Genomic DNA, 16,223 nt, shown 5'->3' on the forward strand with positions numbered 1-16,223 from the left:
ATTTGAATACTGAAGTATCAATATTCAAAAGAAATTTACAGTACAAATGATCAAAAATCCTTCAAGGCTGCTATTGACTGGAGAGGATTAATTAGTCATGTTCTCACTTTTGCATAATTGAAGCAGAAATGAAACCAGAATTGTTATTAAGGTTTGTCAGTAAACCATGAAACTCAAAACAACCTGTATAATCTCATCCTGTATGGAAGAACTCTGGCTATGGCAATATATGGCTTCTCAGAAGAATTCTTAAACAATTTTTAAAATCTTTTTAAAAATGAGCTTAAGCAATCAGTGTCCATCGGATGAATCTGAAATTTCGTCAAATGCTTTACTTACCTTCAAACTGAACTTATGTATCCCCAAATGGTAAGTTGATGACACTGATCCTCTCTCTCTCATTGTCTGTCTCTCTATCACTCTCTCTCTTTCGTACACATACCATAAATAAATAATTTACATGTAACATTTTTAAGTATGTATGTGACCTTGCATATTCATGATACTATTAAATTCTACATTTGTTAAAGATTAAATACCAATGTACATTTGAAATATTTCATTCTCTAAAGTCATTTTCCTTATTTTTCTTTTAAAAAACAGAACCAAACAACAAAGTTTGGTGAAATACCGTGAGAAAGAGATTTCCATGCATTTTAATGTAAAGATTAATTTAGTGAGAAATGGTTTGTGCTTTTACAATTCTGAATGAGCAATAATTAAACTATTTCATAAGTGGGAGTTGAACAATGAGAACACATGGACACAGGGAGGGGGACATCACACTGGGGCCTGTCGGGGGGTGGGAAAAAAGGGGAGGGAGAGCATTAGGACAAATACCTAATGCCTGTGGGGCTTAAAACCTGGATGACAGGTTGATGGGTGCAGCAAACCACCATGGCACATGTATACCTATGTAATAATCCTGCACGTTGTGCACTGTATTGCAGAACTTAAATTAAAATAAAAAATAATTAAACTAGTTGGTGTTATTTTGTCATTACAAAGGAATCAAGGCTGTATCCCAAGATGTGTCTGAAGTTGTTTTATTCCAGTTTCCGACATAATTTTAAGTACATTTATGCCAAACTGCCAGGCCTTCATATCTTTAACCATTTTAAATCTGGTGTCACCAAACAGAGGTGACGTGTCAGTATCTCTTGTTCTTGTTCAGTTTTGATGCTCATTAAAATTTATTTTGAATGCAACATGGTGAGCAACTAAGAAAACAGTTATCATCCATCCTAAATGGGTGCTACCATGTCTATACACATTACCTTACCCTTTGGCAATTTATTAATCACATCAGATAGATGAAAACAAAGCATCCTTTAAGTCCATGAGGCATGTGCGTGTGTGTGTGTGTGTGTATTTGACTTTCATATAGTGGGCTGCATGTTCAAAATGTGTATGCCTGAATTGGAGGAGTCCTAGGTAACCAAAGGTGAGTAACAAGGATTCACCAAGAAGAGACTTTACTGATACCTATTTTCTGTTTGCCAATAATTCTATGATGTAATCTTAGGGGAGTTAAATTTGAATAGCTCGAAACTGCGTAATGAATTATATTTGGCTTCAATAAGACCTACTAATTAATTGATCCAAGCCTCCCTGCATGATAACTCACCATGTTGTCTGTAGACATAGTGTGGCCAGGCCCTACTGAATGCTTGGATTTGGGAGGATGGAAGTGACAGTTGGATGCATTGGCTGTAGTATTTCCTGGGACCCTGGAAATGAATGGCCAAGCACTGACCCTGAGGTGCCAGCCTCTTCCATTTTCTGTATGGCACACTTCTGATACACGAGGTGTGGCTGCTCCTAGGTGAGGAGGGTGAATGAATGAAGGGAGAGGCTCACCAGAAACAAGAAACCGGAACGCTTCACATTTGTTTTGGTGACAGCAAATTTAAATTTGTGTACAATTCAAATGCCTGGTAGTTTGGAATGAAGGTGTTTAAGATGATGTCCGGAGGCAAGGGAAAAAAGAACAACCCTTGATGACAGTACACTGGGAAGCTTAACTATTCACTATCATCATAGAAATTATTTTTGTTGTCAACATAGAAGTAATTTGGGATTTTTGAAGATTATTTTTTAAAGAAGGGTAAATGGTGCAAAATCTATAGTGAGCTCCCTGAAATTTTTTTTTGGTTTTATAACACCCTGCTAATAATGCAAATATGCAAATGTGTTTAAAAGTAAACAGACGTTCCTCATATACTGATGAAACTTAAAATTAACGTCATTTCTGAATAGTTAATGAGGACACACCGTTACTGAAACCAAAATTACTAACCTCGATTATAAAAACAGGAATTTGCCTTTGAAGACAGCTATCATCTTGGTAATTTCTCTGCCCAGTATATTTGGTGCTTTCTTATATCTACCGTTATGTGCAAAAAGGAGAGTTGTTCTCATTCTTCCACTAGAAGAAATAATTTTGCCCTTGACCACTAGAAAACACTCTCCCAGTGTCCTTGCCCTCGGAGGGCGTGCATCATCTAATGGGCTCAGCCTGAAGGAGCTGTGTTAATGGGCCATTTGCTTCGATGATAAAAGTAGAAAATAAGTCACATGGGACTTCTCTCTCTACCCCAACGTTATAGCCAAAAGTTCTGGAAATAATTCAAAGGCCAGGATTTAAGTTTGTGAGATTATTTCCAAAACTTGTCAGCGAAATATTTCAATGGATAAACACACTGTCTCCTCTAAGGAGATACATAGGAGTGTGTGTGTCTGTGTGTACGTGTGTGTGTGTACGCGTGCACACGCGCGTGTTGCATTTAACTTTCTTCCCACATTTGGAAAGAAAAGTAATATAACAATAGCCAGATTGGCTCTAAATAGTTGCTACTGCTTGCTTGCTTGCCTTCCTGCCTGCCTGCCTTCCTTCCTTCCTTCCTTCCTTCTTTCTTTCTTTCTTTCCATAATAGTTGAATATGTGTGATTCTTTCACATTCCTGAAAAGCTGTTTACTTGTACAAAACAATTTCATCTACTGTTTCCAGCAAAAGTGGGATCAACTGGCACCTCTTTTGAAAGCTCACCCTCATTTAGTGCACTAGAAGAAGTAATTTAATAATTTACTGAATTTAATAATTTAATAATTATAGCTTATATTTTTACAGGACTGACACATGCCAGGCACTTTTCTAAGAGTTTATTTATTTGTATTAAGTCATTTAATTCTCAACTTCTCTGTGAGGGAATTACTATTGTTATCTCCATTTTACAGGTAAGTAAACTGAGGCAGAGAGAAGTTAAACAATGTGCCCAAGGTTACACATCTAGTGAGGACCGGAGCTGAAGTACAAACCCAGGTAGTCTGGCTTCCAGGTTCATGCTTTTATCACTTATACTAGACTACATAATAATTCCACCGAGAGCTTTGATAACAATTAATGACATACACCCCACCTCTGCAGTGCCATGACAATTCTCCTGATGAAGCTTCCCAGTCTGTCTTCTCTAGGCTACTGAAAGAGCTTTCTAGCTGAACTTGAAGCTGTGAGTCATTCCCTGCTCCTCAGACTAATTCCCTGGGGTTCATTCCTAACGCAAGGGGAGCTGCCCCTCTAAGTTTCAGCGAAGAGGGCTACATGTTTGGTTCAGCACATATCCTCAGTGTCTGGCAGAAGGATCAAAAAGGGATGGAGGGCGATTAAGAGGAAGAGAGGAAAGGAGCAGGGAAGGAGGGAAGGAAGGAAGGAAGGAAGGAAGGAAGGAAGGAAGGAAGGAAGGAAGGAGGGAGGGAGGGAGGGAGGGAGGGAGACAGGGAGGGAGGGAGACTCCTCAATTCAACTTCATATGACTTCTTTTTATTCTACCAAATGCACTCTTTACTTTGGTCCCTCTGTGCCTTTGAGCACGCTCTTTCCTCGGCATGCAGCGTCTGCCTCCTGTTTTTTCAACTGATCTATCCATCCATACCTGGCACTAATGCCACCTCTTCTAAAAAGCCATCCTCTCATGCACTTCCTCTCCTAAACAGGATCATTCTGTCTGGGCCCTCACAGTCCACTATTTATACTTCTGGGGAAAGCTGGCTTCCTTCCTTCACTCTCGAATCCCAGATAGCCGTGTCCGTCCCCGTTGTCCCCAGACGGCAGGTTTCCCGGTGGCAGACGCTGAGTCTCATGCCCCCTCCGGTGCACCACAGAGCTAAGCACACCCAGGAAATGCTGGAAATACACGGAATTCGGACTTTAGTTTCCACCGCTCATCCGACTGCCAGATTTGCACTCTCTCTACATCCATCCCATCAGTGCCTATGGATAAAGACCCACTCTGGCCAAGCCACCAGTTAGTCAGGAAAGGAGAACTCAGATCTGTCTCCAAAGCTTCAGTTCTTTCTAAAATGCCCTTCTCTCTGCCTACTCTCTCTGCTCTCACCCCTAATTCCCTACTTAAACTGACACATCCTATATCTGAAAGGAAAAACAACATGGGCACAGTCATACCTGTTTAAAAGGTGACTGTGGGAATAGAAAAAATTCAACACCTGCGAAAACAATCCAACAAAGTTCCAAAATCTGACTCATACCTTTCTAAATGGCATCTCCAAATACTTCTTGAATCTGAAAGCTGCAGTTTGTTAATTTTAACACGAAGAAGACAAGCTCAAAGAGTTATATCTCTTTAATTTTAGTGAAATTTTGGGAGAAATTAACTAACTCACATTGGATATTATGTAATATTCTCCTTACTTGTAACTGTCCAGAGAGATGTACCAATAGGGTCCACCAGTCCTACAAAGATTCTGAAAGTGTACATGGCCCAGAGTTGAGTATCTTTGCGTGGGAGGTTCTATGTTAGTGGAGCATTCTCCATGAGAAATTAGAAAAGCACTCCAATAATTTCCACAGATTGCCGTGAAATCAGGCAAACACTGTGTTCTTATCAATGAAGTATGACTAATTAATAGAGGTTTATTACTGCCTTCAGAGAATAAAGGAGGGAAGAAAAAGCTGTGAATTTTCTTTAAGGAAATGACAGGATACTCCAAGTCTCTTCCTGTACAAATCCCTTCCAGCCAGTAAGCTAAGCACTTGAGACAGACAGACACTCCATCAGGTCTCTGAGAAGCTATTTAGAAGAAGGTGGACCTGTCTTTCTGTTGTCTGAAAAAGTTAATAAACCTTCTCAATCTAGGAACCAATTTCCTCTCTGAAAGTAGCACATGCTCAGAGGGAACGAGGCTGAACTCCGAGCGAGAGAAGATCTGCTCAGGGTGCCTTAAATCATTCGGTCTCGGATACTGTTTCATCTTTGTTTTTACAAGGCAGGCCAAAATGAATCATAAGTTAATAGATTTGTAGTATGATGATTTATTCTGTGTGCTATATGACAGGCGGGATTACTCAACAGTGTCACAGGAGAGAACACCTGCTCTTAAGAGGTGTCCTCTTCAGAAAACGGATTTAGCTAAAACTTACATTCAATCATCTTTAGATGGTGTGCAAATTGCAACACTAAAGTTGGGATTTGAAATGCTGGCAGAAAACATCTCAATGTGTAATCAAGTTGACATGTAGATACAAAATTCAGTTAATTATATGCCCATTCTTTGTAGAGCTGTATTTATAGGCTGCATATTAAAAGTGATTTTCATGATTTGGTATGAGTCTTTTCTGCCAGAAAAGCATTTTCACAAATTTATCAGAGCTGAGCTAAAGATTAGACAAAAGGAATTTGCTTTGCCTAAGAAAGAGGAAATCTAAACAACCTAGAGAAAATCATTAGAAAACATAGAACCATTTCTCTGGAAAAACTGTTAACAATTACTTAAATGAAAGAGGGATATAATAACTGATGCTAAAGATGGAGAGCAGTAAGGAGATATTATAAATAACTGTATGCCCATTAATCCCAGAGCATGAAGGAAATAGGTAACTTCCTCAGAAAACTTAATTACCAAAACTGACTCAAGAAGAAATGGAATGTATGAATAATTCTACATAGAAACTGAAGTTGTCATCAAAAGCTTTCCACAAACAAGACAACAAACACCTCCAGGACCAGTTTCACCAGATGTTATAAAGCATTTAAAGACAACATCTTATCAATCTGACATATTCTCTCTCAGAAAACAGAGGAGGACAGAACATTTTCCAACTCATTTTACAAGGCCAACACAACGCTGATACCAAAACCTGACAAAAACATTATAAGAAAGGACAAATTTCAGGCCAATATTCTTTAAGAGCATGGATGAGAAGAAATCCTCTACTAGATATTAGCAAATTGAATCCAGCAATATATAAAAACAATAATGCAGCAAGAGTGAATGAGGTTCACCCTAGAAATGCAAGGTCAATATAACATCCAAATAGCAATCAATGCAACAGACCATATTAGAAATAAAAATATCCTCTCAATAGATGTGGTAAAGTCATTTGGTATACCCCCATTCATGATGAAAACTAGGAAGAGAAAGAAAAGGGCATCTAAAAAACACTTACAGATAGGATCATATCTAATTGTGTGGAGGGGAAACGCTATCTTTTCTCTGATCAGGAACTAGGCAAAGATTTTCACCCGTTTTACTTCTATTCGACCTTGCACTGGGTGTCCTACTCAATGCAATGAACTAAATAACAAAAAGAGAAAAGTATAAAAATTATAAAGGAAAAACTATGACACTGTCTCTCTTTTTAGATAGCATGATTATCTGCATAGAAATCCTAGGGAATTTATAAGAAAACCTAATAGAAGTAGTAAATTAATTTACCAAAGCCTCAAAATACAAGATAACAGGCAGGGTGTGGTGACTCACACCTGTAATCCCAGCACTTTGGGGAGGCAGAGGCAGGCAGATCACCTGAGGTCAGGAGTTCAAGACCAACCTGGCCAACATGGTGAAACCCTGTTTCTACTAAAAATACAAAAATTAGCCATGTGTGGTGGCAGTACCCAATAATCCCAGCTACTCAGGAGGCTGAGACAGGAGAATCGCTTGAACCCAGGATGCAGAGGTTGCAGTGAGTTGAGATCACACCACGACATTCCAGCCTGAGAGGCAGGGTGAGACTTCATCTCAAAAAAAAAGAAAAAAGAAAAGAGATAACAATTATCAATTATATTTAAATATAAAGAGCAAAAAGTTGAAAAGTGAAATTACAAAAACAATACTACATAAACAACAAAAATCATAAATGACTTAGGACTAATTTTTTTAAAAGATAATCTACAAATTGTTGTTAGATACAATTCAAAAAGAACTATATAAGATTTATTTTTAAAAAAGTTGGAGTGTTCTTGTTAAATGATCCTCCAAACCTCTTCTTCCTTGTTTCTACACTTTTGATGTACATGCTTTTTAGCTTAATAAAAGCCATTTTCTTTGCAAAAAGAGGAAAAGAAAAGAAAAATACAGATGTGAGTATTAAACAAGGAATGCACACCTATTAGAAATGGGTTTATGAACGAAGATTTTTCAAGAAAGATGATTAAATTTTCAAGAAATATGACCCACTTATTTCTAATTTCTAAGAAATATGAACTTGGGCTATGACAACTATGAATCAGCTCCTGTCATATCAGCCACATGGTAGAAATTTGATACTATGTGGAGATACATTTAGTGTTTCAAATATTTATAGAATTATTATAACCCAAAAAAGAGAGGGAAAAAAAGGGTTCCTCAACTGCTTACATATTATAATGCAAACTATCACTTTGTTGATTTTTCACTGGTGTAATTTCATTAAAAACATTTTTAAATGCCAAAAATAAATAAGACTCATATAAATTACAGTTGTGGCTAAAAAGACTCACCACTGTTCAAATTGTCATTCTCCTCCACTTTAACTTCAAAAGTTAAAATAGAAGCAAAATAGTATCAGAAAAACAAAAGCTTCCTGTTTTGTTTGGTTTTTTAAAAAGTTTTTTAAAAGAGACCACTCATTTGAAGTTAATCAGTGTAATTTTAATTCATAGAAATCAAAAAAGAAAATTGTTGGTTGCTATTTCCAAAAGAATTAGGCACGACAAAATGCTCCAGACTCACTTTCTCGTGTGAAAAGATCTTTCCTCCACTTCTTCAGCTATTGGTAACACACATCCTTTGAGGGATGGTGTCTTGACCATAGATCACCATTTTGTTCATTAAAATACCTTGAACTCAATCATGCAACCAACAAAAAAGCAGAGAGGTGGGTGGGGAGCTCCCCATGGGTACTCAGGAATGCTGTCAGGATTTCATGTTATTGTATAGAATTTAGAATGTCAATAAATATTTTCTTCCAGAAACCTGGAAATCCCAGCGGGTTTGAAGGGCCACGACCCAGGACTATGGCAATGTGCTCAGTATGATTTGCTGCTCAGGAGGAAGAAATTAAGCACCCTGAGGGATGCATTACACTGGGGGTTCCTGGGATAAGTGTCCAAGACCATGTGTCTGGGTCCCAGAATTGCAAAGGAGGAGAGAAATTTTCTTTCCCCAGAAAAGAAGCCCTGGGAGGAGACAGCCCCTAGGAAGACTTCACTCTGATAAGGAGATTCTTCCCCACCTTCCTCGGGGTACTGGATTCAAGTGGAGTGGACACAGGAGTAGCCGAGGCTGCCCTTTAACTCCAGGACCAGGAGAATAAAGTCCTGGATGAATCAGAACAAAGGTAAAACTGGCTCAAGGCCATGGAGGCAGCAAAAGGAATACTAGGCCAGGGCCAGAGTGACCAGATAAGCCCGGAAAGTTCCAAAATTCAATTCCAGGAGGAGCAAAATTAATACAATGTGAAGGTTTGGTTATCAAATGAGAATCAGGGCCAGTAGAGCCCAGTGATGTGGAGTGGAGAGTAACTCTAAATGGCAGAGGGAGCTGTAGGTGGCCAGTGAACAAGAAACTAACAGCATGAGTGAGACAGGCCTTATAAAGCAGTGTCTACCCAAGAAAACCCTTCCATCAAAGGCTGCCCTTTACTCAGGTGCCAAGTCTTTGGAAACAGGAGTTGAATCCTGTTTCCAGAATCTCCTATCCATCTGTCTCCATTCACAGGAGGAGGGTATATCAGAGCAGCAGAAGGTGTAAAAAGTTTTCTTAGAAGGAATAAAGATGCTTAGTGAGAAGGTTGTGTCTAACTGAGAAGTTAACAGGAGCAACAATTATTTGGACTGACTTACAAGCATTAATTTGCCAACTACAGGGCAACTACAGAGCAACTACAGAGTCCACAGAAGAAATACCAAAGATTCTGGATCTCACAAAAAAAGAAAAAAAAAAAAAAAAGAAAAAAAAAAGTATATTTATTCCTTTATTTGCATTCTCTAATTCTTCCAGAACCATCCATATCTCATCTCTCCATGTTATCTCTTATTTGATTGCTGTGGATGTGCATACTTGTCAGAGGCTTATTAGTCCAGCTTTAACAGTCTAAAAGTTGAAATAAAAATGCATTTTAGGCGCCTGTAGTCCCAGCTACTCGGGAGGCTGAGGCAGGAGAATGGCGTGAATCCAGGAGGCAGGGCTTGCAGTGAGCTGAGATCGCACCACTGCACTCCAGGCGACAGAGCGAGACTCCATCTCAGAAAAAAAAATGCATTTCAGCTCTTCAGTTTTCAATTTATTCTGCCTTCTCCTTCTGAGTTTTAATTGTGTCTCATAACAAAAGCAGGTGCTAGCTATTATTTCAAATCAGGGAAATCTTCCCCAAGTGTCAACTGTCTAATACGATTAGGCTTAGTAACTAGATTTTGCCCCATATGAATTAAAAGTGTGTGTCTGCATATGATGCATTTTTATTTCATCACCCCTCTCAATATTCAGTATTAATTATGTTTAAATACACACTCCCCAGGGGAGCCCTATCTAACTAATTAGTAGGTGGTCATAACTAGATTTACTTGTTCTCTCCATGAGGAGTTGAAAGCTACCTTTGCTAAAGGAGCTTATTTAAACTCTCAGTAGGCTATTGCTGTTTTCAACCTTGCTTTTGGAGCAGAATTTTCATTGAAAGCAATGACCTTCCCATTTGAAATATTTCAGTTCATGTAGGCCAACTCAATTTGTCCTGGTAGTCAGAACAACACTGTTAGTAATTAGGGACCATAGTGTGAGGCAGATTAGCCCTTGCATGAAATTTATGCAGAATCCTTTACAAAGTGGCTTCTCTTGGCTACAGGGAGGCAGCATATTATGTTGGGACAAATAGAGAGCTGTGAATTGGCACTGCTACCGAGCAGGTAATTCTTTTCATAAGGACCTCAATGTTCTTCTTTATAAAATAACATTTGGTATATCTTAGAATAATTGTGTGTTGATGCCTCCATGCATTGGTCTCCTTCCTTAATTGGGGTTCTGAGGAATGAAACAATGGCTATAAGATCATAAGGTGGCTGAGTCAGTAACAGAAGAAACACAGCCCATTAAGCTGAGTTGAATGTGCAGTGTCCGCTACTACATGGAACTGGGCTTTGCCTCAGTTCTTGGTTAAAGTCACACTGTAAGATGACACTGATACGTACAGGAGGCAGGGAAATACTGGGTAGAAGAGGGTGGGGTCCCTGGAGAGGGCTACACCCTCAAGCCTGGACCTGCGGTCCTAAATGAGAACTTCACACCCCTGTTTTCCTGCCTGAATGTAGCCTTCTGGTCTACCACGCCCTCTGTCCTCTGCCCATAAGAACCCCAGACCCCAGACTCAACACACACACACAGAAGAGAGAAGTGTCTGAATGTCTAGAGAAGCAGCAACTGGGCATCAGAGACTATGGCCAGGAAGAGTTCAGCCATGGACAGCCAAACTACAAGACTGTCTTCACAGTCCAACCCATTTCCAGCTCCCCATCCTGCTGAGAACCACTTCCACTGCTCAATAACATCTCCACATTCACCATGTTTCAAGTCTGTGTGACCTCGTTCCTCTTGGGCACTGGACAAGGACCTGGGTGTGGGTCAAGAGGCTGTCACACTGACTTTCCACTGAGCTGTGTGGGCCAATACAGGGTTTGTTCCTGCCACGACCCAAAGGCACTTGCCCTGGCTCCTGTACCCACTCACCTGCATGCTCCCCGTCTTGCAAGGGATTTGAGCATTGCTGGCTAAGTAAGCCACCCTTTTCCAAGTCCCGCAAAGGGGTCAAGGGAACTATCTTGTCTCAACACCACCAATATAAAAATACATATGGAATTCTGACCCCTTTAAGCATCTAATATGTATAAATGTATTCATTCAAAATGCACTTATCAGATGTCTGGTACATGCCAGAACCTACAAAAGTCACCATGAGATCACTGCCCAAGCAGGGGGGTGGAAAAAAAAAAGAAAACCTCCACAAAAGTCTAAAAATCACAATACAGCTTGGTATGCACTCATAGAGAAAAGTGAATATGGTGCTTGATGAATGGAGAAACTGCATCTGCTTTGGTCATCAGGGGAGGTTTCCAGAACAAGGAAGCACTTGAGCTGAGTTTGACAGGATGAGTCAGAAGAGTTGGCTAGGTGGAGAGATAGCCGAGGACCTAGGGAGACGGACAGACAAAGAGAAGTATGTGCACAAGAGCTGGTGTGTTTGGGAAATGGTGAGGTTTTATTACTGCCAGAGAGTAGAATCCATGTGGGCAAGCTTGAAGGGGGTTTCTAGGATTAACTATGGCGTTTCAATTTTATCCTACAAGGCAATGATGATTATAAAATCACAAGAAAGAACTAGGTTTGAATATGGAAGGATGTGGCAGAGATGTTCACCTGCCTAGTCATGTTCTTGCTTCCTGTATTTTCCAAAGATGGTTAAAATAATACATCCTGTCCATGTGCTTTCTTGCTATGTGGCTCTTGTCATTCCCCATCAAGAAGCTGTGCCCATTTCTCCACCCCCTAGAATACAGGGGATGCTTTGACCAATAGCATATGGCAGAATAGGCTCTGTGTCAATTCCAAACACAGATTTTAACTGACTGGCAGCTTCTGTTTCCCCTCTTTTAAAAGTCATGCCACATAAGAAGTACTGAAACCACCATGCCATGAGAAGTTCAAGACACATGGGAGAGGCCCTGGCAGATGAGATGACATGTGGAGAGGGAGACCAAGGGGCACGGAGGCACTAGGCATGTAAGCAAAGTTCTCATGGAAGTGCATCCTCCTGCCCAAGAATCCTAGGCAGATGCCACATCGATCACAGACAAATCACCCAGAAGAACCCTTTCAGACCATAAAATTGTGAGCAAAAGGAAAATAGTTGTTTGAAACCACTAAATATCTTTGCACCATGGTAACCGCAGGAGAAACAGACTAAAATTCAGAAAACCAGACTCTTCGTGTATCAGCAACTCAGCTGAGCTGCCCAACTTCTCAACCCTTTCTCTTCCTCGTCTTTAAAATGAAGATTTTGATTAAGTCATCTTTAAGGCCCCTTTCTGCTCTATAATTCCTTAGAGTACTCACTTCGCTTTACTATTCAACCTTTTATTTCCTTCCCACCTTTTCCCCTTACCCCTCTTCCTCCAACTCCTTTTCCCCACAACTACCTTAGGAATTCTATAACAAAAAGCCCTTTAAAGGATGAGAAATGTTTTGGGGGTGGTAAAATATTCTAAAACTATATGGTTATAAAAGTTGAACAAGTCTATAAATTTGCTAAAAATTATTGAATTGTACACTTAAAATGGGGGAATTTTATAGCATATAAATTACATCTCAATAAAACTATTTTTAAGGCCCTGGGGAAAAAAATCCTTAAAATAGCAAAATGAATATAAAATCTTTTTGGCAATTATTTGTCCGGTTGGTGTGAGTTATCTTCAATTGTGAAATACTTGAAAAACACTTAATTTTTAAAAGTAAATCTAGCCCCTGGTACAATCCAACAGAGAGGGAACCCCAAAGAAGGTCATTTACCTCAAAAAAAAAAAAAAAGGCTCAGTTTTTGTTTTTGTTTTGTTTTCCTTCCTGGAAGGTTGTAGGCTGACTAATGAGTTTGGACTCTGAGGTCAGATTTGAATGGAGGGTCTGTTACTCCATCTCTTTGCTGTACGGCTTTGAGCAAAAATAACCTATTTTCCTCACCTTTAAAACTGTATAATAGTAATTATTATATAAGTATGGTAAGGACTAAACACACACACACACACACACACACACACACACACACACACCCCACATCCCACTTCCCACAGTGCCTAGGCACATAGTGAGTGTTCACATAGCTGTAATTTTTCTTCCAAGGTAACAGAGTGCTGACTGATAACTTCTCTGAGTAAAGCAAATCCCCTAGCCCTTCACTTCTGGAGGCTTCTGGATGAAGTCTGACGGAAGAATAATCACCAATGTGTCTGGGCACTGCTGCCCGGCCCATCTCCCAGTTAAACTCCAAATCATGTCTCCTTTCCTGACATCCTGCTGTGGCTTGCATATCACGTTGCTTAAAGTGCAAAGAAATTCTTTCCACTGACATAAAGAACTGTAAATCTCTTATGTGAGATTTGGCAGCTCATTAATCCTCAGTAAGGAATGGGGAAAGGGAGGGATAGCTATGATACCTTCTCATATTTTATCCTTTACTTTGAACAATATTTTAACATAACAAATAAACAAATGCCTTTCTGTGAGTTCCTAGAATTCCTCACAGTCCTTCAGTTTTCCCTTCAGTAAGGGTTTTACTACGGTATTAATAAAGAACAAGCTTTTCCTCACTCAAGAGATCTTCCCCTTGCTTAAACTTTAGGGCAGTCATTCATATTTTGATTGAGAACTCACTATTTGCCAAGCCAGGTAGAAATGTACCGAGATACCGCAGCCTCTGGCCAGAACACCTGACAGTCCAGGAAGGGAGGAGACACTTGACCAATGGCTGCAGGGCATCCCCCAGTCACCCCAAGCCACAGAAAGCACAGAGAAGGTAACATGGGCTCTGAGGTTTTGAAGCATCTGTAGAAGTTCATTAGGCAGAAAGGAACGTGCCCATCAGAAGGCCAAGTACCTCTCGATCTCTGGCTTCCTGTTTTTTTAAATTTCATTTTATCTTTCACTTGCCTTCCCCATACTTTTGAGTTCCCATCCCATGTTGGGTTTTGCAAGTCAACGACAAATAGTCAAACAGTGACTTGCTTCACCCTTTTATGCGAATGATCCAGTACAATATCTGTTTTTTATCTTCAAAGAGCTCACAATCTACTTGATAAGATCATGGCATGGAAATGAGGGGACCAAACAACACTGCATGCCACTGAGCCATAAACTATGTAGAAGAGACCATGAGTTTCAAAATGGGAGCTGGGTAGATAGATGTCAAAAAAGTCTGAGATGAGACCTTCCAGGCAGGAGCAACCTGAACGAGGCTCCATGAAGAGGGAATAAGCAAGGGGTGCCTCTGTGGCATCCCATTCAAAATAAGCCTGTGTCTGTCAACCCTAGAGGGGTCATTTGAAAAGTAGAAAGGGTGGTCGGCAATCTGATAGCTCTATCTACATAACATCCAACAATATGACCAATTTTCTCCCTGTAAATCCTGTTAAAATATGATTGTCCCTTGACACATCTGCTTCCCTGACCACACTGTGAGCTCTCTACAGGCAGGATGTCTGAGTTCTGTGAGTTGGCCCAATGCCATGGTAGCATCAGAACACAAGACACATTGGGCCCACGCGTGAAGTGTGGTTTTGTTTTCTTTCTTTACATGAGTGACTTGTGGTAACAGCATGAAAAGATCCCAAAAGCCACTGTAGCTTCTAATTCTAGTCCAGTCATTCTCAGCCAAGGGTGATTTTGCCCTACCCTACCCTGCCCTATCACCGGGAGATATTTGACAATATCTGAGGATATTTTTTGTTGACATTACTGGAGATGGTGCCATTGACATCTAGGGGGTAGAGGCTAGGGATGCTGCTAAACATCCTATGATGGACAGGACAGACCTTGCAACTTTAAAAACCCTTCTGACCCAAACTGTCAATAGTGCTGAGGTTGAGAAACCCTGTTCCAGTCTATCACACATAAAGACTAAAACAGGTGCTGTGTTTGGCTTGTGGGTGTTCTGGTTCTCTCTGGGGTCATATATTCTCAATCCTACTCATTCTTAATCTTTCTTGCCAATTCGAGGGAGGTGGTCTATTACTCATGGAAATGGAAGAAACCACCTGCCTCATGAACGTCAGATGTGGCCGGGCCCTGGCTGCAGGTGAGGTGTGTTACGAAGCTGCACCCGTACTACCTATACTTCTTACAACATTTCCAATTGTCCCTACAAACATTCCAAAATAACAAACATTGCAGAAGAAATGAAGATGACAGTATCCACATAACAGCTAAACCACCTTATAAGCAACTTTACTTAGAACCAGGGCTTACCTGATTCAAGACATGCAGGCAAATTTTCTAGTTTCTCCCTCCCAAGAGTTGCTTGGAGTGAAAAATAAACTAAGTAGTTTGGAAAAGAGAGGAGGGCTTGATGGAAGCACTACTGATTTTTTTTTGAAAATCAGACTACCATATTATTGCTTTTTAGGCAGTTATGTCCCTACTAAAGAATAATTTATTCTTCAAAAAATTTCTTTGACAAAAGTTTTGTGATTGGGAGTACTGGAGTTAAGCATGTTTTGCAAATAGTAAATTAAGATGGCTTATGTCTCCCAAGTAATTAATAAATTATTAAAGAGCTACAACAATATTAAATGTGATACAGAGTTATGCACATGTACCCTACAACTTAAAGTATAATAATAATAAATAAATTTAAAAAATAAATAAATAAATGTGATACAGACTGGAGACTGGGAAATACTGGGTAGAAGAGGGAGGTTCCCCGGCAAAGGCCCCAGCCTCAAGCCTGGATACCCTCAGCCCTAAATGACAACAGGCATTCCTGTTTTTGTGCCCAAAAAGTTGCCTTTTGGCCCATCACACCCCCCATCCTGTATCTATATAAATACCGAACCCCAGGCTCCAGGAGCAAATGAGGAGATGAGGAGACAAGCAGACAAATGGCAGAATGGCATGGCAGAGAAAGAGAGAAGGGAAAGAGTGCCTGAGTGCCTAGAGGAGTTTGGCTAGGGGTGGTCAGAGAGGAGATCGGCTGCTGGATGGCCAAACTCCAGGGGAAGATCATCTTCCCACTCCATCCCCCTTCCAGCTCCCCATCTATCCTGTGGAGAACCATCTCTACCACTCAGTAAAACCCCCACATTCATCCTTCAAGTTCATGTGTGACCTGAATCTTCCAGGACGGTGGACAAGAGCTCAGGATACAGAAAGCTTCCATACTGGTCTTCTGCCCTTGTGAAAAGGCAGA

General features: G+C 40.3%; 1 protein-coding gene across 1 annotated transcript in view; it reads right to left on the reverse strand.

The window, feature by feature from the left end:
* MARCHF11 (membrane associated ring-CH-type finger 11) overlaps positions 1–16,223 on the reverse strand; it is a 115,135-nt gene that overhangs the window by 24,569 nt on the left and 74,343 nt on the right. The window lies entirely within an intron of this gene.

This window comes from Papio anubis, chromosome 5 (genome assembly GCF_008728515.1).
Source record: "Papio anubis isolate 15944 chromosome 5, Panubis1.0, whole genome shotgun sequence".
NCBI lineage: Eukaryota > Metazoa > Chordata > Mammalia > Primates > Cercopithecidae > Papio > Papio anubis.